This window comes from Bos indicus x Bos taurus, chromosome 8, assembly GCF_003369695.1.
Source record: "Bos indicus x Bos taurus breed Angus x Brahman F1 hybrid chromosome 8, Bos_hybrid_MaternalHap_v2.0, whole genome shotgun sequence".
NCBI lineage: Eukaryota > Metazoa > Chordata > Mammalia > Artiodactyla > Bovidae > Bos > Bos indicus x Bos taurus.
This window is the reverse complement of record NC_040083.1, coordinates 61,879,488-61,898,388: the sequence shown is the minus strand read 5'-3', so window position 1 is coordinate 61,898,388 and position 18,901 is coordinate 61,879,488.

Here is an 18,901-nt window from a genome sequence, read left to right as displayed (position 1 = left end):
TATATTCTTCATTCAAAGACTCATACATGATGCTCATAGCAGCATTCTTCATAACTGCCCAGATGTGGAAACAACCCAAATATCCATCAATTGAGAAAAGGAGAAATGTGGTATATCTATACACTGCAGTATTATTTGGCCATAAAAAGGAATGAAGTACTGATACGAGCTACAACATGGATGAACTTGGAATCATGTTAAATGGAGGAAGCCAGTCAGAAAAGTCACATACTGTATCATTCTGTTTCTGGGAAATATTCAGAATAGGTAAATTCATAGGGACAAAATGTAGACTAGTGTTTGCTAAGGGCTGACAGGAGTGGGATATTGAGAGTTATGTGAGTGGATATGAAGTTTCTTTTTAGGGTGATGAAAATGTGCTAGAAATAAACAATGGGGATGGCTTCACAAATATGTGATACGATAGAAACATTTGCACACTTTTAAAGCGTGAGTTTTTCAAAATTTTTATTGATGTATAGTTGATTTACAATGTTGTGCTAATTTCTGGTGTACAGCAAAGTAACTCAGTTATTATACATACATACATACATACATATATATATGTATTTCTTTTAAAAAAAAGTTTTTTCTTTACTATTATGATTTATCCCAGGAGAAAGGATGCCATTCCCCGTACTATACAGGAGGACCTTGCTTATCCATTCTAAATGTATATAATAGCTTGTATCTACTAACCCCTAACTCCCCCTCCATCCCTCTCTCTCCCACTTCCTTCTTGGAAACCACAAGTCTGTTCTCTGTATCTGTGAGTCTGTTCCTGTTTTGTAGATACGTTCATTTAGATTCCACGTGTAAGTGATATCATACAGTATTTGTCTTTCTCTTTCTGACTTACTTCACTTAGTATGATAATCTCTGGTTGCATCCATGTTGCTGCAGATGGCATTATTTCATTCTTTGCTTATGGCTGAATATTATTCTACTGTATATATAAACCTCATCTTCTTCATTCATTCCTCTGTCAATAGACATTTGTTTCCATGTCTTGATTACTGTGACTAGTACTGCTATGAACAAAGGGGTGAATGGAACATAGGGGTGCATTTATCTTTTTGAATTATAGTTTTGTCTGCACATATGGCCCAGGGGTAGAGTTGATAAATCATATGGTAATTCTATTTTTAGTCTCCAAGGAACCTCCATACTATTTCCCACCATGGCTGCACCAGCTTATACTCTAAAGGGTAAATTTTATAGTTTATCAATTATATCTTAATTTTTAAAAAATAGTAAACTAAAAATACAAACAACAAAACTCAAAAAGCAACAATAGCAATAAGCGTAAACTATCTCTGGCAAAGCCCATTAAATAATAAAATTTGCAGGAAATTCCTTGGTGGTCCAGTGGTTAGGATGCTACATTCTCACTGCACTGGGCCCAGGTTTAATTAATACCTGGTAGGAGAAGGCAATGGCAAGCCACTCCAGTACTCTTGCCTGGAAAATCCCATGGACGGAAGAGCCTGGTAGGCTGCAGTCCATGGGGTCGCGAAGAGTAGGACACGACTGAGCAACTTCACTTTCACTCTTGACTTTCATGCATTGGAGAAGGAAATGGCAACCCACTCCAGTGTTCTTGCCTGGAGAATCCCAGGGACGGGGGAGCCTGGTGGGCTGCTGTCTATGGGGTCGCACAGAGTTGGACTGAAGCGACTTAGCAGCAGTGGCAGCAGCAGGGGAACAAAGATCCCATATGCAGAGCAACACAGTCCAAAAAAACCCCTAGAATTTGGATAAAAAGTCTAACCCCTTTTTCCTTTGTTCTTTGTCTAGTTTCACTTGCTCACAGGATGACAGCAGAGACCTTGCACCTGATGCCTCAGAACAAAGTTCTGAGTGCAAAATGGCTGTGCCGACAGAGGACCACATGCAGAAGTTGCACACGACACTCAATTCAAAATGGAGGCAGCGAGCCATGTGCAGAGACGCTGCACCCAGCACTCAGACCTGGAGCATGAGGCGTATAGCTGCTCTTGCCTCACGAGAACTCCACCCCCTCGCCACTGACTGATAACCTGATAAAGTCCCCTAGACATCTTTCAGCCCGTTGGGGAAGCATGTACTCTAGAATATAGGCTTGCAGCTGTCCATTACTTGACTAGAACAAATAGCTGGTGAGAAGTTGCTATATAACACAGGGAGTTCAGCCTGGAGCTGTGTGCAGACCTAGAGGGGGTGCCGAGGAGAGGGCGGTGATATATGTATAGTTATGGCTGAACTGCATTCTTGTATGGCAGAAACTACCACAACACTGTAAAGCAATTTTCCTTCAATTAAAGGATAAATTTGAAAAAGAAAAGAATAAAATTTTGCATCTGAACTGAACTTCCTCTCATTCTATGGGCTTGGATGACACCAGACAGGAAGACCCTTGTTGTGCCCAATTGGAAAGGGTCAGCAAAAAAAGTCATCTGTTTCTTCTCCTATTTACAACTACACAGTGTCTTAAAAGGCAGAGACATTACTTTGCCGGCAAAAGTCTGTATAGTCAAAGCTATGGTTTTTCCAGTTGTCATGTATAGATATGAAAGTTGGACCATAAAGAAGGCTGAGTGCTGAAGAATTGATACTTTCAAACTGTGGTGCTGGAGAAGACTCTTGAGAGTCCCTTGGAGAGCAAGGAGGTCAAACTAGTCAATCCGAAAAGAAATCAATCCTGAATATTCATTGGAAGGACTGGTGCTGAAGCAGAAGCTCCAATACTGTGGCCACCTGATTCGAAAAGCTGACTCATTGGAAAAGACCCTGATGCTAGAAAAGATTGAGGGCAGGAGAAGGGGGCGACAGAGGATGAGATGGTCGGATAGCATCACCGATTCCTTGGACATGGGTTTGAGCAAACTCAGGGAGATAGTGAAGGACAAGGAAGCCTGGCGTGCTGCAGTCCATGGGGTCGAAAAGAGTTGGACATGACTGAGCAGCTGAACAAATAATTGTCAGTTGCTTTCAGATTGAATCAGACCTTTCGTGACCCACCCTACCCCACCCCCAGCCCACACTACTCTCCCTGCCCCGCACAGAAGCCACACTGGCCCCTGTTTTGTTCCAAGACTCATGCCCTCTGCCTACAGCACCCTTGCCTGCAATCAGGTCTCATCAGGTCTCTGTTCAGGCACTCCACATAGCCACCACGTATGTCTTGCTTCTTTGTTTGTTACCTACTGCCCCCCATGAAGCAAGCTCCATGAGGACAGGGACTGTGCCTGCTTTGTTCACTGTAGCACAGGGTGGGGGTCCCTGCATGCTTTTTGTAATGAATTAATGGTGTCCTCTCAAAGCCTGCTGTCGTTTGAAGTTAAATATTTTTTTTCTTTTATTCTTTGTGATGTATCTCTTTCCAAAATAGACATTTAGTCTAATTGGTCCCCTGATTAGGATTGTTTTTAACCTCATGAAAGACACCTGATAAGGGGGTATTCCATTCCCTATTGGAATGTTTCAGTTCAGGATGAACGAACTGCTCTCCTATTGGTCATGTTAGCAGCTTGAGAGGGACCGGGAGGGACTGTAGCTTAACAGGACCCTCACCTTCCTGGCAGAATGACTTACTCTCCCTGTTTATGGGCGCAGATTGAAGTGAGCCAGCCTGGTACCCTTCCTGAATTGTGTGACTACCGTATTAGGTGCCATGCTGGGAGGAGGGGCACCTCTTGGGTGTTGGGCAGGGGATCCTGCAGATAGTCTCCAGATAGTTTTTTTCTTAGCTGGCATTAGCCCCTTCTTTAACTCAGACTCGCATGAAATTTCTCACGTAAATGTCTCTATTTCTTAGGCATGGAGAAGATACCCACTCAGGTTGTTTTCATGAATATCAACAGTACCTCCTTCCATGCCCAAGCCTATGCACTCGTTTTTGCATTCTTATCTATTTGTTTTCTCAGTTGTTGCTGTTGTTAAGTTGTTTAGTTGCTAAGCCGTATACAACTCTTTTCATACTTTTCATGGGGTTCTCAAGGCAAGAATACTGAAGTGGTTTGCCATTCCCTTCAGGTATAACCTAAACAAATCCCTTACAATTATACAGTGGAAGTGACAAATAGATTCAAGGGATTAGATCTGATAGACAGAGTGCCTGAAGAACTATGGATGGAGGTTCATGACATTGTACAGAAGGCAGTGATCAAGACCATCCCTAAGAAAAAGACATGCAAAAAGGCAAAATGGTTGTCTGAGGAGGCCTTAAAAATAGCTGTGAAAAGAAGAGAAGTGAAAGGCAGAGGAGAAAAGGAAAGATATACCCATTTGAATACAGAGTTCCAAAGAAGAGCAAGAAGAGATAAGTAAGTATTCTTCAGTGATCAATGCAAAGAAATAGAGGAAAACAACAGAATGGGAAAGACTAGAGATCTCTTCAAGAAAATTAGAGATACCAAGGGAACATTTCATGCAAAGATGGGCACAATAAAGAAGAGAAATGGTATGGACCTAACAGAAGCAGAAGATACTAAGAAGAGGTGGCAAGAATACAGAGAAGAACTATACAAAAAAGATCTTCACAATCCAGATAATCACGATGGTGTGATCACTCACCTAGAGCCAGACATCCTGGAATTCAAAGTCAAGTGCGTCTTAGGAAGCATCACTACGAACAAAGCTAGTGGAGGTGATGGAATTCCAGTTGAGTTATTTCAAATCCTAAAAGATGATGCTGTGAAAGTGCTGCATTCAATATGCCAGCAAATTTGGAAAACTCATCAGTGGCCACAGAACTGGAAAATGTTAGTTTTCATTCCAATCCCTAAGAAAGGCAATGCTAAAGAATGCTCAAACTACCACACAAATTTATGCTAGCAAAGTAATGCTCAAAATTCTCCAAGCCAGGCTTCAACAGTGCATGAACCATGAACTTCCAGATGTTCAAGCTGGATTTAGAAAAGGCAGAGGAATCAGAAATCAAATTGCCAACATCCACTGGATCATCAAAAAAGCAAAAGAGTTCCAGAAAAACATCTACTTCTGCTTTATTGACTACGCCAAAGCCTTTGACTGTGCGAATCACAACAAACTGTGAAAAATCCTTAAAGAGATGGGAACTGGGCCACCTGACCTGCCTCATGAGAAGTCTGTATGCAGCTCAAGAAACAACAGTTAGAACTGGACATGGAACAACAGACTGGTTCCAAATAGGAAAAGGAGTACATCAAGGCTGTACTCCTGCTTATTTAACTTATATGCAGAGTACATCATGAGAAATGCTGGACTGGATGAAGCACAAGCTGGAATCAAGATTGCTGGGAGAAATATCAGTAACCTCAGATATGCAGATGACACCACCCTTATGGCAGAAAGTGAAGAGGAACTAAAGAGCCTCTTGATGAAAGTGAAAGAGGAGAGTGAAAAAGTTGGCTTAAAACTCAACATTCAGAAAAATACTAAGATTATGGCATCCAGTCCCATCACTTCATGGCAAATAGATGGGGAAACAGTGGAAACAGTGAGAGATTTTATTTTGAGGGGCTCCAAAATCACTGCAGATGGTGACCGCAGTCATGAAATTAAAAGACACTTGTTCCTTGGAAGAAAAGTTATGACCAAGCTGGATGGCATATTAAAAAGCAGAGACATTACTTTGCCAACAAAGATCCATTTAGTCAAAGCTATGGTTTTTCCAGTGGTCAAGTATGGATGTGAGAGTTGGACTATAGAGAAAGTTGAGCACCAAAGAACTGATACTTTTGAATTGTGGTGTTGGAGAAGACTCTTGAGAGTCCCTTGCATGCAAGGAGACCCAACCAGTCCATCCTAAAGGAGATCAGCCCTGGGTGTTCATTGGAAGGACTGATGTTGAAGCTGAAACTCCAATGCTTTGGCCACCTGATTCGAAGAGTCCACTCATTGAAAAAGACCCTGATGCTGTGAAAGATTGAAGGCGGGAGGAGAAGGGGGCAACAGAGGATGAGATGGTTGGCTAGTATTACCGACTCAATGGACATGAGTTTGAGTAAACTCCAGGAGTTGGTGTTGGATAGGGAGACCTGACATGCTGCAGTCCATGGTGTCACAAAGAGTCGGACACGACGGAGCAAATAAACTAAACTGAACAGATACGACTCTTTTGCAACGCCGTGGACTGTAGCCTGCCATCCTCTGTCCATGGGATTCTCCAGGCAAGAATACTGGAGTGGGTAGCCTTTTCCTTCTCCAGGGAATCTTCCCAACTCAGGTATCAAACCCATGTCTCCTGCATTCTCAGGCAGATTCTTTACCACCGAGCCACCAGGGAAGCCCCTTATTTCCTCAGACACATTCTTAAAGTAAAATGATTGAGTTCAAGAGTACTCATACTTTACAATTTGATTACCAAGTTGCTCTCCAAAAGAGTTGAACTAATTTATGCTCCTCTAGGAGTCTATAAATACAGTCCTAAATTTGAAGGCATTTGCCAAAAAAATTTTACTCCCACATCCCACCTCACCTTATTTCACTTTTTATGGAGATTGAAAGTAGACTCTCCCCTCGCTGGGGAAATTTGGGGGTGGGGGATCTGTTCTATAGGGGAGCAGTATGGGCAAGATGAACTTCCTTCTGGGTGCATCCTGGGACAAATAGTGTCTCAGGCAGTCACCTGTCCTCTGGGTGAAATATCCTGATTCACGGGCCACAGAGAGCAGAGGAGGAGTTAATAGCAAGGCAACCTTTGTGTGATTCCCTTACACTCCAGACGCTTCTGAAGAGCTGCTTGGGGAGGAGACCTACCAGGACTTCCCTCAAACTGTTCCGTGTTCGTCCCCACCTCTCGACTCCCCCTCCTCTGCTGGCTAAGGTCAGGATCATCTCAAACAGCAAGAGAACACAGCTCCTCTCCCTCCCGAGTCAAAATGGTAAGGATTTAAATCAGAAACTAGTGTTGGCAAATGTGCAGTGAGATAGAAAGCTCTTATGTTACTGGTGGGAGTATGAATCCAAAGCCAGAGAAATCTTCACAGCCTTTTCCCTCAGGAATTCTATTCCTCAGGATCTGCCCTAAGGGAATACCCAGGTGCTGTCATAGGTTTCATGTTTGAGGGTGCTCACTGCAGCATTATTCATAGTAGCAACAAATTTAGAAACTACCAAAATATCCGATGATAATGAATTGGTTACACAAATCCAAAAAATCGAATACTGAACAGCCATTCCATATCATGTTTTTGAAGAATATTTAACGACATAGGAAAAGACTCAACACATAAAATGAAAAAAGGGACTGCTGCCAAGTTACAGCTACATGATGTTTTCAGCATTGTTAAAACGCAGGTAAGAAGCCTTGAAGGTTACTCACTAAAACGTTTACAATGGTTTCTCCAGATTAAATGTGGTTCTAATTATCTTCTTTACTCATCTATGCATTTCTCAAATTGTCTTTAAGAAGTACATATTATTTTTAAACTGGAAAAAAATATTAAGTCCTACCATTGTCCAAGGCTCAGTTGAAATTATACTTTTTCCTGGAAACTCTCCCAATGGGTGTGACAAGCATTTCAAAGATGTGGCCATTAACATGACAAGTACCTGTCAGCTCTATTCATTGAACCTTAGACCTTGCACCTCCTTTGTGGCACTCATCTCGGACTCTCTTGCTTTATGGCTACTTAATAAAGTAGCCCTGTCCCGCTGCCCTGTACCCAGCCTGAGCTCCAGATGTCAACACAAGGGGCAGAGACAAAGCTTCTGTTTTGTCCTATCTTTCTAGGGCACAGGACAGTGAATGTTTATTAAATTTGTTGAATGTGATCAGTCAGATTGTCCAGAAAACAAGAAATTCTAATTGTATTCAGAAGACCTAGGTCAGCAGAGCTCACATTCAAAAATTGGATCAAGACCTCTGCTTCTGACCATGGCCTATAAGAAAGGGCTTGGTCAGCTTCTGAGCATCCACACCAACAACAGTCCACCCCGTGCTCACTGCTCCTTGGTCACACTTGCTGTGCCCCTCCGTCTCTGGGCCATGCCATGCTCCTTTCAACCTAAGGACCTTCACACCTGTTCCCTTGGCATATTCTTTTGTCCCCTTCTAGCTGGCCATCTTCTTGTTTTCTGTCAAGTTCAGCTCCACAATGGGCTGGTTTGGTCTCCCCAACAGTTATTTTCCTTCTTATCCTTTCTCACAATTTTCTCTCTATATTTGTGTGAACTTTGGCTTTATGCTTGTCTCTTTTGCTTCATCAGAATTGCCAGAAAGCTGGGTCTGTCTTGATTACTGACAGCTGATCCCAGCCTCTAGCACAGAGTCTGGCACAATCAGGGGCTGAGTGAATGAAAGGGGACAGATAACGTGGGAAGGACCTGGCACTTACTAGGCATATTTTTCCATTTTCCTCCTTCCCCAGATCCTAGAGTTGATCCAACTCCCTGAATTCAAACTGACAATGTAGCATCAGAGTTTCAGAACCAGCCAAGACACAGAGAGGCTAAGAGCCTCATGGGGCACACAGGTGGTGTCCAGAGCCCTGGCTCCTGACTCCTGGCACGGTATCCCAAAGAACTAATCCGTGGAGTTGGACGCAACCCCAGACTGGGCTCTGTTTTTCTACTTCCCAAATCCCTTCCAGGAAACGAGTCCCTATATGGTAGATGAGAGTGAATAAGTCTTTCGTGCCACTATTTTTCATCAGGGCAGGGAATCCGGAGCATTGGGCCGTTTGGATCTAGTTCAGCGTAACAACAATAATTCCTTGCATCTTCACACTGTATTGTCATCTCCAAAGCACTGTTGTTCTCTTAGTCTAGCTTCACAGAAATCCTGTGAAGTTGGACAAGCAGCTCATTAACCCATGTAACATATGAGAAACAAGAAGCCCAGAGAGGCATGTCAACTTGCCCAAAGCCACACCGCTGGTTAGTGGAAGAGCCAAGCCTGGAAGCCAGGCTTCCTGATTACTAATTTAGAACTCTTCCAGTATTTCCAACATCTAGCCATGACACTTAAATCTTTGTTTCTTATAGTACTTTTGAGTCCGGGGCATCTCAGCATAGTTAGTGATTTGTAAATAGCTGAGGGAGGAGCTGATGGGGTGATGGGTGTGGCCGTTGTCCCCAGGCCCTGGTGTCCATCACCTAATCATGTGGTCTGGACCTTACCGCTTGAAGTTCCTTTCCTGGCCACTCTGTTTCAACCCTGACTTTAAGAGGAAAATAGACTCTGTATTCTTCCTTCAGACACAGCCCCTGCAAAACAGGCAGGACAGACATGGGGGAGCCCAGGAGTGTTTGTAATGGAATCAGAACCAGGGATTATGTGTACAGGAGAGGAAAGCATAGACACTTTCTGGTTGACAAGAACTTGGGCTGTGAAAGAGAGGAGAGAAAAAGAGGGGGTCGGGGCAGAATTCAGAACTCTAAGAAACTGACATATAAATCATTCAGAAGAACGATAAGGAATTCCCTGGTTGGTTCCCTGCTTTCAGTGATTAGGACTCCATGCTTCTACTGTAAGGGGCACAAGTTCAGTGCCTGGTCGGGGGGGTCAAAAAAAAAAAATCACCAAGAATGGTATGTTGGGAAATACCCAGCTTGGATGTTAAGTTCTAACTTCCAGTTAGATTTCATGGTACAGTCTTAGATAGGTCACTAACATCTCTCTGGGCTTTCATTTTCTCATTTGTAATATTGCATGGGAGGCAGGAAGGGATTAAGATGTCAAGTTTCTGGTCTTCCCAATTTGTTTTGACCCCTGAACTGTTGCTGTGAAAATTCCCATGAAAACTTTACGTAAATGATCACTTAGTAAAATGTCCAAAGAAAAGTCTTTATTATTTGGGACACTTTAGAACAGTGCTTTAAGAGCACAGGCTCAGAAGCCAGACTCCTTGGGTTCAAATCCAAGTATGCCACTTATGAGCTGTGTGACCTTGAATAAGTTACTAAACTCCTCTGTGTTTCAGTTTCCTCCTTCGTAAAGCAAGACTATGTATACCATTGCACAGGGCTATTACCTGGATCAAAGGAGTTAATGCAAGTAAAGCACTTAAAGTAGGGCCTGAGATATGGTAAACATTCAGTAAATGTGACTCTTACCATTAACCCAGCAAAATCTGATACTCTCCATTCCACTTAAATGAAATTTACTGATAACTGAAGCTTTCCATTGGCCAAAATATTAAAAATTATCATTGGTTTGGATATAAATTAAGAACTACAATCATTTTGAATGTAAATCTTTCTAAAGCACACTATAAAATGTCTTGATTTCTTAAAAAAAAAGATCTATTAATTATAGTTCACCTCCTTTCCTGATTCAGGCTGAACAAGAATGGGAGATCATTACAAAAGCCTTCCTAGTCTAAATTCTAAGATTTCACAGGTAGCACAGGTGATGAAAGCCCACCTCCACCCGGGGATGGCGTGTGACATACCCCATCATAGCAGGTCCTGGGGGTGGATGGTATAACACACTCCCCAAGGAAGGGCTGGGTCCCCAAGAGCCGGGTGTCCGTGCCATACCTTCCACCCACTGTGCTAACTCTCTGGGGTCTCTTTGGCTCAGCATCATGGTTGATGGCAAAGTTACACTCCCAGGCTCCTATGCTGTACCAGCGTGTGGAAACTGAAGCCCACTTAGCAAGAAATTTGGCTCCAGTGGCGCCAAGGATGGCTATTTGCCTGCTGCCCCACTGTGTGCCAGGGTTGGCCTGCAGGCTGGAGCTTGCTTCCCTTCTACCCAGGGCTTGCATCAGACCAGGCAGGGGCTGTGGGCTGCCTGGTTTCCCACATGGCCCAGGAGGAGGTTTCTGGCACGCCTGTATCAGGACAGCCCACTCAGCCCCTTTGGGGAGAGGCCCTCAGTGCTAATGGGAGCCAGTGATGGTGCGGTTCCTTGTCACTGGCAGAAAACCTCAACATCCCAAGCTGGAGAGCCTCTGATTTCCCCAAATCTGATTTTCCCCAAATGGGAAAACTTCTGCCTCTTGCAACCTTACCCACGGCAAGGTTAGACTTGAACTCTTGAAACTTAGTGGAGAAAATCTCTCTAAAATAGAAAATGGAGAGAATGTCTCTCTCTGCTCAAGCTTTAGGTTCTGACAGACGAGCCTGGTCCAAACGTGCAGTCAAGTTACCTAACCTCTCTTGCAAGATTGGTGCCTTTTGGCTTTTTAACACTTAGAATGTGGTGTCTGCTGTATAGCTTAATTATATTAGTTGACTCTTCCACTTCCTGGAGCCTTCCTCATCCTACATGCCCAACACACACATATATGCACACATGCCTTTCCCAACCAGGACCCGGAAGCCTAGATTAAAGAGGAATTAGAAGTTGAGCTTCCCAGGTGGCTCAGGTGGTAAAGAACCTGCCTTTCAATGCAGGATATGTAAGAGAGGCAAGTTCAATTGCTGGGTAGGGAAGATCCCCTGGAAGGGGGCATGGCAACCCACTCCAGTATTCTTGCCTGGAGAATCCCCACGGACAGAGGAGCCTGATGGACTACATTTCATAGGGTCGCAAAGAGTCGGACATGACTGAAGCAACTTAACACACACGTATGCAGAAAGAAGATAAAGGACCAGGCCGCTCGCCACCATTGCCTGCCTTCCAAGTATGACACTTTCTGACCCCTAGCACATTGCCAAGAAGATCCAAAAGCTCACTTCCTCCTCCACCCCAGATAACAGCAATTACACAGAACGGTTCTTGAGTACTTCCTCTGTGCCTGGTACTGAACTCCTCTCACGAATTATTCTACCAGCCTAGGAGTCAGGTCTGCGATCCTCAGTGGTCCCAGGCAGGCCAAGCTACCAAGATAGGAACTTCTAGGTCTCCTATAGTGCCTCAGCCCAATTCCTTTAGACAACACCAGCCCAGAAGATCCTCAAGCACAATTTCCTGAGGTCAAAAATTCCTAACAAAGTGCCTTACCTTCCAGGCTCTCCCACATTCCACCTTTTTCCTTCCTTCCTTTTTTTTTTTTTCCTTTTTTTGGCCACACCATGTGGCATGTGGGAACTTAGTTCCCTGGCCAGGGATTGAAATCTTGTCCCCTGCACTGAACGTGAAGAGTCTCAATCATTGGCCCACCAGGGAAGTCCCACACTACATCTTTTTTATATCTTCAGATTTTTTTCCTGAACGGATAGTGTTCTTTTTAAAATATTTTTTGTTGTTTGTTACCTTTTTACTGGTTGATCAACTTTGCTTTTCCGCTGGAGTTTTACTGATTTTGACAAATTGGGACAAACGTAATAACTTTCTGATCCTTTCATAAATAAAGAGACCCTCCACTCTGAAACTTGAAAGGGAAGGAAATTATCCATTTAACTAGACTAGTCGTTTTGCCCATCAGCTCCCTCTCCCCTTCCTTTCCCTCTCTCTACACGTATTAACACAATTTCATAAGACGTCTCTAAGCAGCGTTTCCACTGTAATTAATTGCCTTTCACTCAACGTGACACATTTAAGACGTGAAATAACACAAAGAAAGATATATTTAAGAAATTGAGAGCTCAGTTAACTTCGCTTTTGATTGCTGTGAAAATGAGGTGCTCATCTCTAGGAAAAGAAGCACTTTCAAAGATTAAAGAAGTTTGCCTCATTTAGGAAAAAAAAAAACACAAGAAACAGATTGAAATATTATCAGGGGTTGCCTCCAAGTGATGAAGGGATGGATAAATACTTTCTTGATTCTAAGGCTTTTCTGAGCTAATTTGAAAAAAATAATTATGACTTGTTTTTATAAAAAAAAGACAGGAAAAAATGCACTCAGGGTGACGGCAGCTGAGATGAAGGTGCTTATCTTACGAGTCATTTCCCATCTCTCACTTCCTGTCTTTTCCTGGAGCAAACATTGGGGAAAGGAGGGAGGAGGCTAAGTCATCAAGAAAGCCTCGTCCCCAGTGGGCAGATAGAAATTAAGAGCTTGCATAACTTTCCCAGAGTCACAAAGTCTTTGGTGAATTTATGATATGCTCTATCTGCAGGTTATCAGGTCGTCTGCCCAGAGCTCTGTGCTGTTTTCCCCGTTGCTCAGTGCCAGTGAATAATGTCCTCAGGCACTTCAGAAACACAGCCTCCTAATAAAGACTAGGTTCCAGGCAACCTTGTACCCATTAAGATGGCTACTATCAAACAACAAAACAGAAAACAACAAGTGTTGATAAAGATTAAAGAAACTGGAGCCCTGTTGATGGGATGGGTGCAACAGCTATGGAAAACAGTATAGAGTTTCTTGAAGAAATTAAAAATAGAACTATGATATGATCCAGCAATCCAAATTCTGGATATATATCTAAAACAGTTGAAAGCAGGGACTGGAATAAATGTTTGTACACCTATTATTCATTATTATACACAAAAGCCAAGATAGAGAAGCAACCTAAATGCCTTTCAACAGAATATGTGGATAAACAAAATGTGGTTTATACATACAATGGGATATTCTTCAGCCTTGAAAACAAAAAAAGGGAATTCAGACACAGGCTACAACATGGATGAAACTTGAGGACATTCTGTAAGTGAAGTAAGCCAGTCACAAAAAGACAAATTCTGCACAATTCCACTTCTAAGAGGTATCTAGGGCTTCCCGGATGGTCCAATGGTTAAGAATCTGCCTTGCAACGCAAGAGATAATGACTCAATCCCCGGCCCAGGAAGGTCCCACATGCCTCGGAGAAACGAACCCTGTGCGCTGCAACTACTTAGCCCGTGGGCTGGAACTACTGAAGCCTGTGTGTGCTAGAGCCCTGCTCCCCGCAAAAGGAGCCTGTGCTCGGCAATGCAAAGCAGCCCTCGCTCACCACAGCTAGAGAAAGCATTCCCAGCAGTGAAGAACCACCACAGCCAAAAATAAATAAATAAATCTTTTTTTTTTTTAATGGCTATCTTTAAAAAAAAGGTATGTAGAGAAGTAAATTTCATAGACATAGAAATAAAATGGTAGTTAACAGGGTCTGGGGGGGAGAGGGAGAAAGAAAGTTATTTAATGTGTATAGAGCTTCAATTTCACAAGATGAAAAAGTTCTAAAGATCAGTTTCATATCAGTGTGAATATATTTAACACTACTGAACTGTACACTTAAAAATGGTTAAGATGGTAAATTTTATGTTATGTGTTGTTGTTTTTTAACCACAACTAAAAACAAAAAGACTGGGGGGGGGTTCAGGATGGGGAACACATGTACACCCATGGTGGATTCATGTCAATGTATGGCCAAACCAATACAATATTGTGAAGTAAAAAACAAATAAAGCTGAAATTAAATAAATAAATAAAAGAAAAAGAAAAAGACTAAGGACTTCCCTGGAAATCCAGTGATTAAGACTCTGTATCCCAAAGCTGGGAGCATGGGGGTGGATCTCCAGTTAGGGAACAAAGATCCCATGTGCCATGTGGCATGGCCAAGAAAATATATAAAAATAAATAAATAAAATACTAGAACCTTTATTTTTAAAAAGCCACTGTGAAAATAAATAAATAACTAGGTTGAAGGCATTAGCAAGTTACTATCTACCGTGTCCACAGACTTGACGAGGAAAGGTTATTACATCACTATAATAACCTGGGCAGTGCGCTCATTCGAGTTCACCATCACCCTTCTTGGATTGTCGGTTCCTCCGTGTAACACACAGGCCACACTTAGGCAAGAGCCAGGCAGAGGTGCACCAGACACGGAGGGACTGGAGCCCAAGAATGAAGAGTCTGTTGACTTCCAGCTGAGAGCCCCGGAGGGGTGGGGTAGGGGGAGGAGAAAGGATTGGCCTCAGAACTTGTCTGGGCTGAGCCTCCTAAGACAGAAGAGGGTAGGTTCCACGCTGGGAAGTGGGCTGTGCAGCAGAAAAAGACTTACAGTCAGGCCCCTGCAGAGATATGGAAGGCATGGGAAAGAACTGATTTCCAAAGCAGAAACAGGAAGAAATCAGCCCCACCCACTGTGGATTGCACACTGCCTTCCGAGTGCAAGTCACTGATTCATCAAGGTTCGTTCGCAGTTTCTTGATATCTCTCCAACCCCTCCAGCCTCTGCTCTTCATCACCCACTTTGATCCCACCTGTTCTGTCTTCCAGATTTGTAATACCTGTTTGCTGCCTCTGCTTGTGCATTCCTTCACTTGCTCTTCCACACATTCTTCTGTTCATCTAATCATTCAGTATGTCGTAGAGGTTACAAGCACAGACTCTGGAGTTATACAATCTGGGTTCAAATCCCAGCTTTGCCCCTTTCGAGCTGTATGATCCTCTCTGTGCCTCCAGTTCTCCATCTCTAAAGTAAAAATAAAAATAATGCCTACCTCAAAGGGCTACTCAAAGAGAAAAGGACTTACGTCCATGTAAAATGCTGAGACCCAAGCCCGGCACGTATGGTCAGCACTCACAGTATGTTAGGTACGGTCGTTCACTCATCAAATATTCAGACTACCTACTATATAAAGTTTATACTGGGGCCATGAGAAAAAAGAATCTAGACCAAGTACCCTTGAGTTGTTCCCCATCAAGTGGGAGAAACAGACTTACAAGCAACTGAAAATAAACCAAAATAGGAAATAAAATCTGGGGCAAGGGGACAGAGAGGAAGGAGGAGCTGATTTAGCGGGAAAGTCTTCATAGAAGTGTGGTCTTTGAACTGAACACTGTAAGACAGCACAAAATTCAAGACGTTGAGCTGGAGAGAGACTCTTCCTAGCGGAGCTTGAACCTAGAAATAGGTACGTACTTGGGAAATGAAGAGAAGTATTGTGTCCCTGAGGTAGGGTTGCCAGGGAAAACTAAGAATTCTCAGTTAAATTTGAATTTCAGATAAACATTAAAATTTTTAGCACAAGGATGTCACAAATATACTAAAAAACTATTTGTTACCTGAAATTCAAATATAACTGGGCGCCATATATTATTTTGGCTGAATCTGGCATCCTGACCCTGGGGAGAAAATAAGCCCTTTGGAAGCCTGTGCCCTGGGCCTATGTATGCTGTGTCCCCACCTCACCCGTGTGTGGTCTGCCACCTTCCTGAGTCACTTGGCATTCTTGACTCCGGGCTCCAGAGAGACTCGGGTGAACTGTTGGTGAATCATTTGGTGCCACTTTGTTAATAACAATCACCCTCCCCATCTCCCAGACAGAGAGGATGGAAAAATCCCACATTTGTTCATTTTGTTAAAGGTCACAGGGTTTGCTGTTTTTATGTTAGTTTCCTTATTTTTCTGAGATCATGTCTTCTTTTTTTTTTCATTTGAGATTCATTAACTCTATGATGGAAAAGAATTCATTCCCCTCATTGCTGTTAGAGACAGAAAAAAAGAGAGACAGGAAAAAACTTTTAATACCAGCATAACAGAGTATCTGTAGACTGTACGCCTGGCTGTGAAATGTCCCAAGAGGACCGAGGGCTCCATGGTGGACCCAGAGTGTTACTGGCCTTTTGTGCCAACACTTTGGGAGTCTCTCTCTGTAGCTTCCACCGAAGCTGGGCCTTTAAATTTTCAGGTGCGCAGCAGTGGAGCGAAGAGAATCACCACCTGCAGAAGAGGAACCTGGCCATCCGCAACCAAGTTGGAGGCTGGGGAAACAAAAATGGTTCTCAGGACTGTCCCCTCCCTCATCCATAAAACATGCCTCACAAAGTCATTTCACGCCCCAGCATCTGCCCACTGTTCCAGAAAGGTACACCTATTCATCTCTCTCAAAAATGTTTATGGAGAGAAATTATCAGCAAGAGAAAACAAATTCTCTGGCGAGATATTGCCATTTGTGAGATAACTACTTCTGTGGAAGCATTGACAATGGGGATGGTGTTTGGCTTGAATGTGGTCTGTCTGGGAGGGCTGGGAGGTGCCGCTCTACAAAAATCCCTGAGCAGGGAGACTTTGCCACCTTGGAGCCTGCCTATCTGACTAGGCTGAAAGAAACGGTAACAGTGAAATTTCTGAGATTAAAGGGAAGTGGGAGGAGGCGTCCTTTTCTCGTCAAGGCACTCAAAGCGTGCTCAGGCTCCCAGGCCAGAAGACACAAGACAAAACGCAATCACTGAAAGAAGCCACCCCCGCCCCCAACCCTGTCTCAGCTGCTGCAGGCAGGAGGGTTTTATTCATCAGGTGCCACAGACACAGGATTGAGGACATGCAAGCCTTTTAAGGCCCTAGAAGAATCCTTGCACATCACAAACATTCTCATCAACTCCAAGATACAAAATGAAAATTCCAAAATTGAAATTTAACTACATGTCCATGAAATACAGTTATTATGTCAACTCCCTAAATTGTTCAACTTGGTATCTGTAGAAATATTATACAGTATTTGAAAACAATTAATGGATTATTTTACTTCAAGGAATCCCTAAAACTGCCCTAATGATTTCTCAGAAATCACAGTCACTGAAAATTAAATGGGCAAAAGAATCTTGAAAACGGAATTATTAAAAATGCCCTCAAGACTATTTTAAAGCAAAATAATTGCATTCGTAGTGGAATATTGGGGGAATTTTGGTATGTACTATGACATGGGGTGGTGCCTCTGAAGGTTAGACTGCTTGGCTCCTACAAAGGTACTGAAACAGCCTTGGTCCCATGGGGCCCATCAAAATGTTTAAAGAGAACAAGTAGCCACAGACACGGTAATAAAGGTTTTTGTAGGCAACTGAACTTCTTTGTTCTTGTAAATCCAGAGACCATCTAAACTAGAAGGATCCCTGGCCGTGGTAGAGACCAGTGCAAAACCAGGGCCAGTCTCTGAATCTCTAGACACCAATCTTCTTTGTATAGGAAGAGATACTGGAGGCTCAGAGAGGGGTGGATCATCCCATAGGTCACACAGCAATAGCATTCACCAGGTGCTAAGGAATTAGGGGCTTTGAGATGAGACTCTACTACCTCCCCTTGCCCCTGGACTTTTTCTTGTCCATGATAACATGCCTGGATGTCCTTTTTCCTCTGCCAAAACACTGAGGTAATCCCTGGATCCTTAGCAGAATATCTAGATATCTTTGAAGATCACTCACTGCTTTGATTTTGGAGAATTCAGCTCGTATTCTTAGTTATTGATGTCTGCCAACCACTTGTTCATCCTCTGGCTTTCCCAGCTTGGTCTAGGCACCTTGCTTTCAGGTCTTCTAATAAGAAGCCCGCTTTATCCTGTGCAAATCACCTAGACCAATATCTCCTTCCCAGCAGGGCTGTTAGCTGACCAGGCGCCATTATCTACAGCTTGATACCTGGACTGTGCCCTCTGCCGCCCCCTTGTGGCCACCACAAGAGGTGCGCTGCTTGGGACTCAAGGTCCACACCTGTGTGCCAAGTACTTTTGAGTCAGCTTGATTACTCTTTCTGGAAACGCTTGTTTATTCCTGGATGGCTGGCACCTGGACAGGATTCATCTCCTCCACGCCTACTCTTCCAGTCTATTGCCCATGGGAACTTCAGCATCCTCATTGAGCAATCAGTCCAATCACTCCATCAACTCCCTGGTATTAGTTGAGCACAGGTCAATGGTGATAAGCCTAGAGATGGAGGATTGCAGAATGGATGTGAGATGTAGCCCATGACCTTGAGGAGTTCAGAATCAATAAAAAGAGTCAAAACACACAGAAAATTTTTAATAATTTAATGTTCAACTATTCTGTGCCAAGAACTTCAAGAATTCAGAAATGAGGTCGAATAGTTGAGGACTCCCTGGAGATAGCAGATTTGAACTAATGTTTAGAAGACAGGAAGTATTTCAGAAACAAAAGTATAAAGAAACAACACTCCTGGGAGTTCCCCAGTGGCCTAATGCTTTAGATTCTGGGCTTTCACTGACATGGCCCAGGTTCAATCCCTGGTTGGGGAACTGAGATCCTGCAAGCTGCACAGTACAGCCAAAAATAAAATAAAGGAAAATACTCTTATGTGTCTCCTTTAACCTCATTTTACCACTACACTACTTCTGGCACCAGATGTGTGGGTTTTCCAAACATCAAGCAATTCTGTGACAACTGGG